Source organism: Amblyomma maculatum, chromosome 2 (genome assembly GCF_055883805.1).
Source record: "Amblyomma maculatum isolate TAMU_Amacu chromosome 2, ASM5588380v1, whole genome shotgun sequence".
Classification (NCBI taxonomy): Eukaryota; Metazoa; Arthropoda; class Arachnida; order Ixodida; family Ixodidae; genus Amblyomma; species Amblyomma maculatum.
The window spans coordinates 13,241,965-13,250,036 of NC_139345.1; the positions used below are offsets into that span (position 1 = coordinate 13,241,965).

The following is an 8,072-nucleotide window of genomic DNA, read 5'->3' on the forward strand; positions in this document are numbered from 1 at the left end:
CCGCAACTCGGCGGCCGATTTCGGACGTCCGCCGGAATTCCGGCGTACGTACGAAAGCGGATGGTCGAATCCGCTCGCCCAGCGGACAGCCGCCGTACGTCCGCCACTGGATTTGGTTTTACACAGCTATGATATAGTTTGTAGTCGTCGTGCTCGTCTGAATTGCGTATAAATCAGTAATGCCGTCAAGTCTGCATTATATGATGTCAGGGCGAATCGATGCGATAGAAAGCGTTTCCATTAAACAGTTTTTTTTTATTTTCCGCATGTTTCATCGTTGAATTCTGCCATCAAAATTTTTGATTAAAAGTTAAATGACCATTAAACATTTTTCTATCATGATGCTTCGGTGAAATTTTAATCAGTGGCTGAATAGACGCAGCAAGCAGCAAGCTCAAAAAGAACGAAACCGAACCTATCCTCAAAAAAATCTGATATGAGCCAATCCAATCCATCTGATAAGTTGAAGTTTAGTCATGGATGATGGCTTCGCGTTTCCGTGTTCTGCATTTACTGCGCAGTTACAAATACCTACGGCTGTAATGCACTGCTAGCATTGTTTTTGCTGTGGCTTGGTGCGGCTGGCACACTTTGTTCACCCGCCCATTCCAAAGTAAGTATTTCACCGAACTTTTGTTTCTTTAGTGGAACTTTTCGATGCACCGATGGTGCTGAGCTTTTGGGTAAGGAAACAGCTCTGTACAGCAGCCGAACGGTCGAGTGTTTTAAGCGCGACTGACTCCGCATAGAGAAACATATACTCTCTATGGACTCCGCGCCCACTAACTAAAGTGCAGCCTCAAGTCTGAGCGCCATCTTTATCGGCATTACTGGACGCTGCGCCAGTAAGCCGCGCAACTTCTCTGTCTCTGATAAAGGAGTGCCTGCCCGAGCTTAAAGGAGTTAATTTGTTAACCATGCGCAACGTGCTGCGTTGTAAAAACTATACGAGAAATCTTTTGCACTCGAGCCTATCGTGCGACATGCCTACACTTGTGAAAACGTCGCGAGCTTTTTTTTTTTTTTTAAATGGACAGCCGCTGATCTTTCTCGAGATTTACGGCAACTACAGTTTCTAGAAGGAACGGCTGTAGCTACTAAATAACTAAAGGTTTAGTACTCTCCTTAAGCTTTGACAAACCAGGACAGCCCCTTGCGCATGTTGGTTATGCATGTGGGACCGAACCGCGCAGAACAAGCGGACAAGGAGATGAGAGAAAAAAATAAAGTCAGCACTTGTCTTTTTCTTGACCCGCTGTTCTGCGCTGTTCTGGCACGAATTTGACATACCGCCGCCGCGATACAGTTGGGCTGTGAGCTCTGGTGCCTGCAACGCCTTCTTTTATGCAAAACAGGCATACTGGGAGGCCATGCAAGCCGCAGGCTCAAAAAAAAAAAAACACGAGTTGAGCAAAAGTGAGATGAAAACAAAATTGTTGTTGCTTTATCCTTACAGATATTCAAAGGCTCCTCAGAACTTAATTGCATTATTGACAGCGAGATAATGCCAAAGCTACACTAGAGCCATGCAGCACCTTATAGTGCATGATACTGAGCTTATGTCTCGCACTGAAAGCTCTTACCATGTTCTTAGATTATCATATTAAAGTAGCTTTAAACCCATGCTTGTTAATACAGTGATAGCCATAAATTGAATCTAGGGCATCATGCTCACATACAAGGCTTCTGATAACTGCTGGTCACATGATGTGGGCTATAGCAGAAACCTGTACCTGGTCATCTTACAAGCATTTGTGCAATTGATGCTTTTAATGTGTTGTAAAAGTTTTTGTGTTCTGTTTCTGTATGGGAATGCTTTCCTTATTGAAGGCTAACATTTGGCTTGCTACAGCAAAACCTCTACCTAGTCATCCTAAAAACAGTACCGCAGTTGGTGCTTTTAGTGTGTTGTAAAAGTATTTGTGTTCTGCTTCTGTATGGCAATCCTTTTCTCGTTAAAGACTAGCATGAGGCTTCCAAAAATTTTTCAGATGCCATTTGCTGTAGCCGATTTCGTAGGCCAACAGGAAGCAGCACTTTGAACATGGAAAACTGTCATCCACGGGGGAAAAACAGCAACATCCCTTTGCATTCTCATTTCTTTGGTATGGCTAAAAGTGAGTATTGTATCATTATCTATATTATTAATATTGAATCATGATTGTCAGTGTTGAAGTTGTTTGAGCGTGATTTTAAACACACAGGACATCCCTTCGACATTAAGGTTTTAGCTTGTTTACATGTAGGATGTAGAACTGGTTTCAACAAACTTTATGCAGCAAATTCTTTTTACATTGTCCACCATGTTACTTTTTGTCATTGTCCATTGAAGTAAATAACCAGTATTTTACGTTTACACAGTCGTCCACTCTTAGCTTGAATGAGAATGTGTGGCATGCAGTTTGCAAAATAGCAATGCATCCGTCACAGCCATGCATCAAGGCTAAGTGGCTTGTGCGTAGAGGGACCAGCCGCTCCAGCTTCACGTCATCTGCATCTTTGTTTCGGTGTGCAGACGTGCATTGAGGCAAAGTGGTTTATGTGTAGAGAAACCAGGAGCTTCTTTGTCACATCTGGCTGTTTGTTACGGTGTGCAGATGCGCATCGAGGCAAAATGGCTGATGTGTAGAGGGACCAGGAGCTGCTGCTTAACGTCCTTCGCCTCTTTACTACAGTGCACAGCCGTGCATTGATGCTAAGTGGCTTGTGCATGGAGGGCCCAGGAGCTGCAGCTTCACGTCTGCCTCTTCGCTCAGGTACGCAGGTGCGTATTGAGGCAAAATGGCTTATGCATAGAGGGACCAGGAGCTGCTGTGTGGCGTAGTCTGTATATTTGCTATGGTGCATATCGAAGTACAATGGGGGGGCTCATGTGTAAAGGTACCATGAGCTGCTGCGTCATGTCGTCTGCCTCTTTACTATGGTGCGCAGGCATGCATCAAGGCAAAGTGGCTTATGCGTAGAAGGACCAGGAGCTGTTGCTTCACATCTGCTATGATGCGCAGCTGCATATTGTGGGTGGTGGTGGAAAACATTTCCATCAGATACAAATACATGAGGTTACTCACTAGCTGACCCTGAGGGGGCCTGTCCTGACAAAAACAAGGGGTCCCTAGTTTGGGACCCCAGTGGTGGTAGAGGGACTAGAGGCTGGTACTTCACAATGTCTGCCTCTTCGCTACGGTGTGCAGCTGCGATGGATGCAGTGGCATTTCAAAAAGTGCATGCCACGCACTCGCATGTTCAGCCTGAGTGGACGACTGTGTACCTGCTTTAGCTTTGTTATTCATAGAATAAACCTAGGCCAAGTTGGATAAATTATAGCTCACCTCATATGTGGTCAGCAAAGAAAAGCCACTCCAGAAAATCTGATGCATTTACTGTCATAGGATTCTTATTCATATACATGCTACTGACAAGTCAGATTCTTCACCCTCAGAAATTCCAGAAAAATAACCAAGGGTGCGTCTGTAATAGTCTAGCTTCCTCTTTCTCTGCAGACGAGTCAGATGTGTGTTCCATTGCTGTGGGTGGGACAGGTGTGAATCTTTGATTTTAAGCTTGCAACAAGTATGTTATTGTAGTTTAAAGGCAAAACGGTACTAATAATCGCAGCCCCCCGTGGCCTTTATCCCCTTTTAATAGTGTTGCTAGACACTGAATTATTAGTTTACTCTGCACTGTTTCTGTCTAGTTAATGTGCGGAGATGTACATATATTTATATGACTTGGAGTTGTCGACTTTGCACTTAGAAACATTGTAGCGTTATCTGATGTGTTGCTTTCATTTCTTTAATGATTTCTGTAAGGGATCGGTGGGTATGCTAGGCACCATTATTAGTCTGCTCTTTTTGGGTCACCTGTTCAATGCCCAGCTGCGGCCGTCTCCCACTTGCCCTCGGACAGGAGGCGGAGAGACGTGCACAGAGAGGCAGCTACAGCAGCTACAGTGCTTAACGGAAACGTAGGCAGAGAGGGAAAGAAGTCCCCTCTTCCGAGGACTTTGCTGTCGCACTCGAAGACGCGGGGACAGGCAGTTTGTTCTCGTTGCTGTGTCATGTAGGGGGCTCATTTTTATTTAAGGAGCTTTACGAACAGTATACAACTAAGGGGTCCTTAGTACTAAGCGTACTAAGGGGTCCTTAGTACGCTGACTGGACTCATCACCCGGAGGCAGCACAGCTTTGAAACGAGCACCTCTTTTGGAAGAACTGCTTATCGTTCAAAGAAAAAATACTGTCAGGTTGAAGGGTGTAAGGCCCTCTTCCTTGTTGGGGAGCCCATAAAAGTGACAATTATTCAGTGCAGGCGCGCTGAGTGGGGTCTCGTTGAGGATTCCAACCCTGGATGTCAACAATGGTGGGAGATGGCGGCGTTGAAAAAGGGGCAGTGTGTAACAGTGACGGTATGATGCGGAGCGGGAGGATGTGGGTTGGCTCTTCTGATGTGGTCCGCAATGGTGCTGACTCGGACGCCAATAATTGCTATAATTGCCCTGTAAAAGGAGCCGCCAAGGATGCAAGCTTTGGGAAATGGTTGCGCACGTGGGACACCGTTTTGATGGGTTCTAATTTTTTTTTTCTTTTTTTTCTCCTAGGGGACAGATTTTGGCATGTGACCTAGTGAGCCAATCATTTCGAGGTCCATTCTCTAAATTCTGTTTGTTGTGAAACGAATTTGTTGTCCCTTTTGCATTGCTTGTATTAGGGAGAGGGTGAAGAATTTATGAAAGTGGAAAGACATGCCAAAATGTTTGTTAGCCAATCATGTGTGAGTTCGTTGTCATTGGGGATGAGAAATGTGGGCGGAGTCCCGAAGTTAATGAAACGGCCCCGCGGCCAGGAGAACTCGTTCTGAGCTAGATTTTGATCTCTTTCCTCTTCGGCATAGATCATGGTCATTGTTTCACCTGTTGTAAATACGTACATTCATGTATAAAATTTTCAGTTCATCTTCCTCTCCGTGTGCAAGTTGTTGTGGCCAGATGCAGTAAATTCACTATTTTCATTTCTATATACTGTGCCTTTCTGAAGATGGTGAGCTCTTTTGTCCAATCCTGTAAGAAAGCAGCAAAGCTCTCCCAAATCTTCCACAAAACTGTGTGATATCTTTAATCCTAACTGCGGCTTGGTGTCACTCAAAACATGTACTTGAGGTAGATTTCTCCCCCCCCCCTTCTTTTTGTTCGTTCAAATGAGGACCAGCGGACACTAACTCTTGCTTTTGTAATGCCCTAGGCCCCACCTTAAGGCAGTACTTCAATGTCAATACCATTTTTATAGCTATGGCTGTCCAACAGCACTAATGTCTTTTATACACTTCTTTTACTAATCTCTTACCCAAGTGGTGGCTTATACTGCGGGGGCGAAAGTCTCTGGACAGTATGTCTAGATTTTGGACTAGAATCGCAAATGTAAACGAATTGTGACCTTATTTCTCTTGCACACATGAAAGAACTAACGTTCAACTTTCACATCGACAAGTATGGTCCGAGTTTCCTGGTCGATGTGAAAGTTATGTGCTTTGATTGCAGTTTGTGTAGTCCACACACTTGTCCCAGATATTACATAGGGGCAAATTAGGCGCCTTTACAGGGGCAGTTTCTTTGGCGCCCTCTACCTTCCCCATAAAAAAGCTACAATGTTTCTTGCGAACAGCTGGCTGCATTTATAAATACCATTATTTTTTTTTTTGTAATTTGTTGTGCGTAGTTGAGAAATCTATGACATACATGCACAGCTGGTTGCCAGAATTATGCAACCATATTTCAGTAACTAACATCCATGCTGCATGCTGCCGGTAATACATCAGGAGCTTGTGGTTGTCAGCTTTTTGTGTTTTGTGTGACTATAAGCCTTGCTATTGTAATGTCACATATAGCGCTGTGGGTAAACAAATAACTTTACTTTTAACTCTTGTAGAAGCATGAACACTGCGCAATCACAGCGGCGGGCTATGCTTCCACATTGGGCTTTAGCCACATGTCAAATGTCCATCTTTATTCTGCTGCAGCAGCTTGCATGTGATCAGATAAGTTACTTCGTCGCAGCTGCTCTAAGGAGACGCTTTCTAGACGCTTGTAGCCTAGATGTTGATGTCGATATACCCCCGACACGCCCAGGCAATGTCTTCGGTAGAGGGTACATGGAAACCAGCGAAATGTGTAGTTTACAGAACAAAAAGGTAACAATTTTAAATGATGTTATTATTGATCACTTCTTTTCAGAGCAGGAACAATTACTTTAGAAATCTGCCTGTTAAACCGCTCAAAGTGCAGGTTTCTGCCGCCAATGCGTACCTGTGTAATACTGCAATGCTCTGGCTGTGCTTTATGTTCATATACAGCATCCTTTATGCTTAGTTTCTCTGCATGTGCACTCCATGTCTTGGGCATTGCTGAGGGTGCATAGCAGCAAGCATAACATGCCGTGTTTGGTCAGAGTGGCATGTTCAAAGAGACGACATAAAAACATTAAAATACTGAATGCCAGGTTCTGGTCAAACTATGTTTGTATATTTTGTTATTCTGCATGGGTTTTGCTGCAGTTATATGACCTTTCTATATAGTATGTGACAGTTCTGAATGGAGATGCATGCGTACAGTGCCATCTAGAAAAAGCAATTGAGAGAAACTGGCAGTTGCCCTTGGAGATGTGTAATCAAAGTTCAGCACAGATAACTTGAATTTAATTTTCCCTTCTATTGCAGGAGGAGCCCAGCCTGCTCTTTCCATCTTAGGCCTGAAAGACCAGCAACAGCTGATCGAGCAAATGCACAGGATAGTAACTGCTCCTGGAATCCCGGCCTGCGGAGGCCGCCCACAGAGAACTCGATCATCTCCTCGCTAATTCCGAAATATTAGGTTTCAATAAATACCTTTTCCTCCACCACCTCCCCAAGGGAAGAGCTGTCACGGCCAAGGATAATTAAAAAAAATTATTCAAGTAGATTCTTAATACTCCCGTTGGCCTGCATTTTACCATGCCATTCCTTAACATCGATATTTTTTTAGTGTAGACTATTTATGCATGCAGTTTTTGCAATAAAGCCAAAAAAATGCTTTTTTTACAACCTCGCATGCTGGTATGCCTATGCACTTAGCATGTTTTCAGGAATGGTGCATTTGTGTAAAGCTCAGCTAGCATATGTGCCTCTTTGATGGAAGTTTTAATTGCACACTACTGTTCAGTGCTTTGTGTGTGCAAGTAAAGCAGACAACAGGAAACTTGAACCTGTTGCATATTCTGTTGTCTGCTTTACTCTCACGACAAAGGCATTGAGCACTAGTATGTGACTGAAATTTCCATGGCACATGCTTGCTGAGCTTTACACGAATGTTATTGGCAAGTTTTTGCACCAATAGCGGGCCCTGCAAGCATGTTCCGGGAAACGTCCGAATGTCCGCCTCCGGCTGCCCGTCGGACGTCCGTGGGACGCGATCCGGATCCACGAACGATAGTCCGACGGACGTCCGCTGTACGTATATCGAACATAACCGGACTTCCGTCGGATGTCCGAAGGTCCGAAAACGGACGTCCGTCGGTCGACCGTCGGACGTCTATGGCCGTCTGGGTAAAGAGCAGAGACATTAGTCTGCCAACCAAGATCCGTATAACCCGTGCTATGGTCTTTCCAGTTGTGATGTATGGATGCGAGAGTTGGACTGTGAAAAAGGCTGACCGCCGAAGAATTGACGCGTTTGAATTGTGGTGCTGGCGAAGACTCTTAAGAGTTCCTTGGACTGCCAGAAGATCAAATCAGTCGATATTGTCAACCATAAACCCTGACTGCTCATTGGAGGGTCAAATTCTAAAGTTAAAGCTCAGCTACTTTGGTCATCTGATGAGAAGAGAGGAGTCGCTGGAGAAAGATTTGATGTTGGGAAAGGTTGAGGGTCGCCGGAGAAGGGGTAGGCAGCGAACGCGATGGTTAGATGGCATTCTCGAGGCATTGCAGATGAAGCTATGTGATGTTAAGAAGATAGTGAGAGACCGGAAAGCGTGGCGTGACATGGTCCATAGGGTCACGAAGAGTCGGACACGACTGAACGCCTGAACTGACTGACTGATCAA

The 8,072-nt window shown here is 44.7% G+C and overlaps 1 long non-coding RNA gene across 3 annotated transcripts; it reads left to right on the forward strand.

The window, feature by feature from the left end:
• The first annotated feature begins 48 nt into the window (after positions 1-48).
• Positions 49-7,182, forward strand: LOC146197963 (uncharacterized). Of its 3 annotated transcripts, none has more exons than XR_014704922.1 (4): positions 49-613; positions 1,992-2,117; positions 2,598-2,764; positions 6,709-7,182. It is a non-coding gene; the product is annotated as an uncharacterized LOC146197963 (long non-coding RNA). The 3 variants fall into 3 exon arrangements; XR_014704920.1 differs by having other exon boundaries at positions 380-613; positions 2,598-2,756; positions 6,709-7,177; XR_014704921.1 differs by lacking the exon at positions 2,598-2,764 and having other exon boundaries at positions 385-613; positions 6,709-7,165.
• Positions 7,183-8,072: the final 890 nt, after the last annotated feature.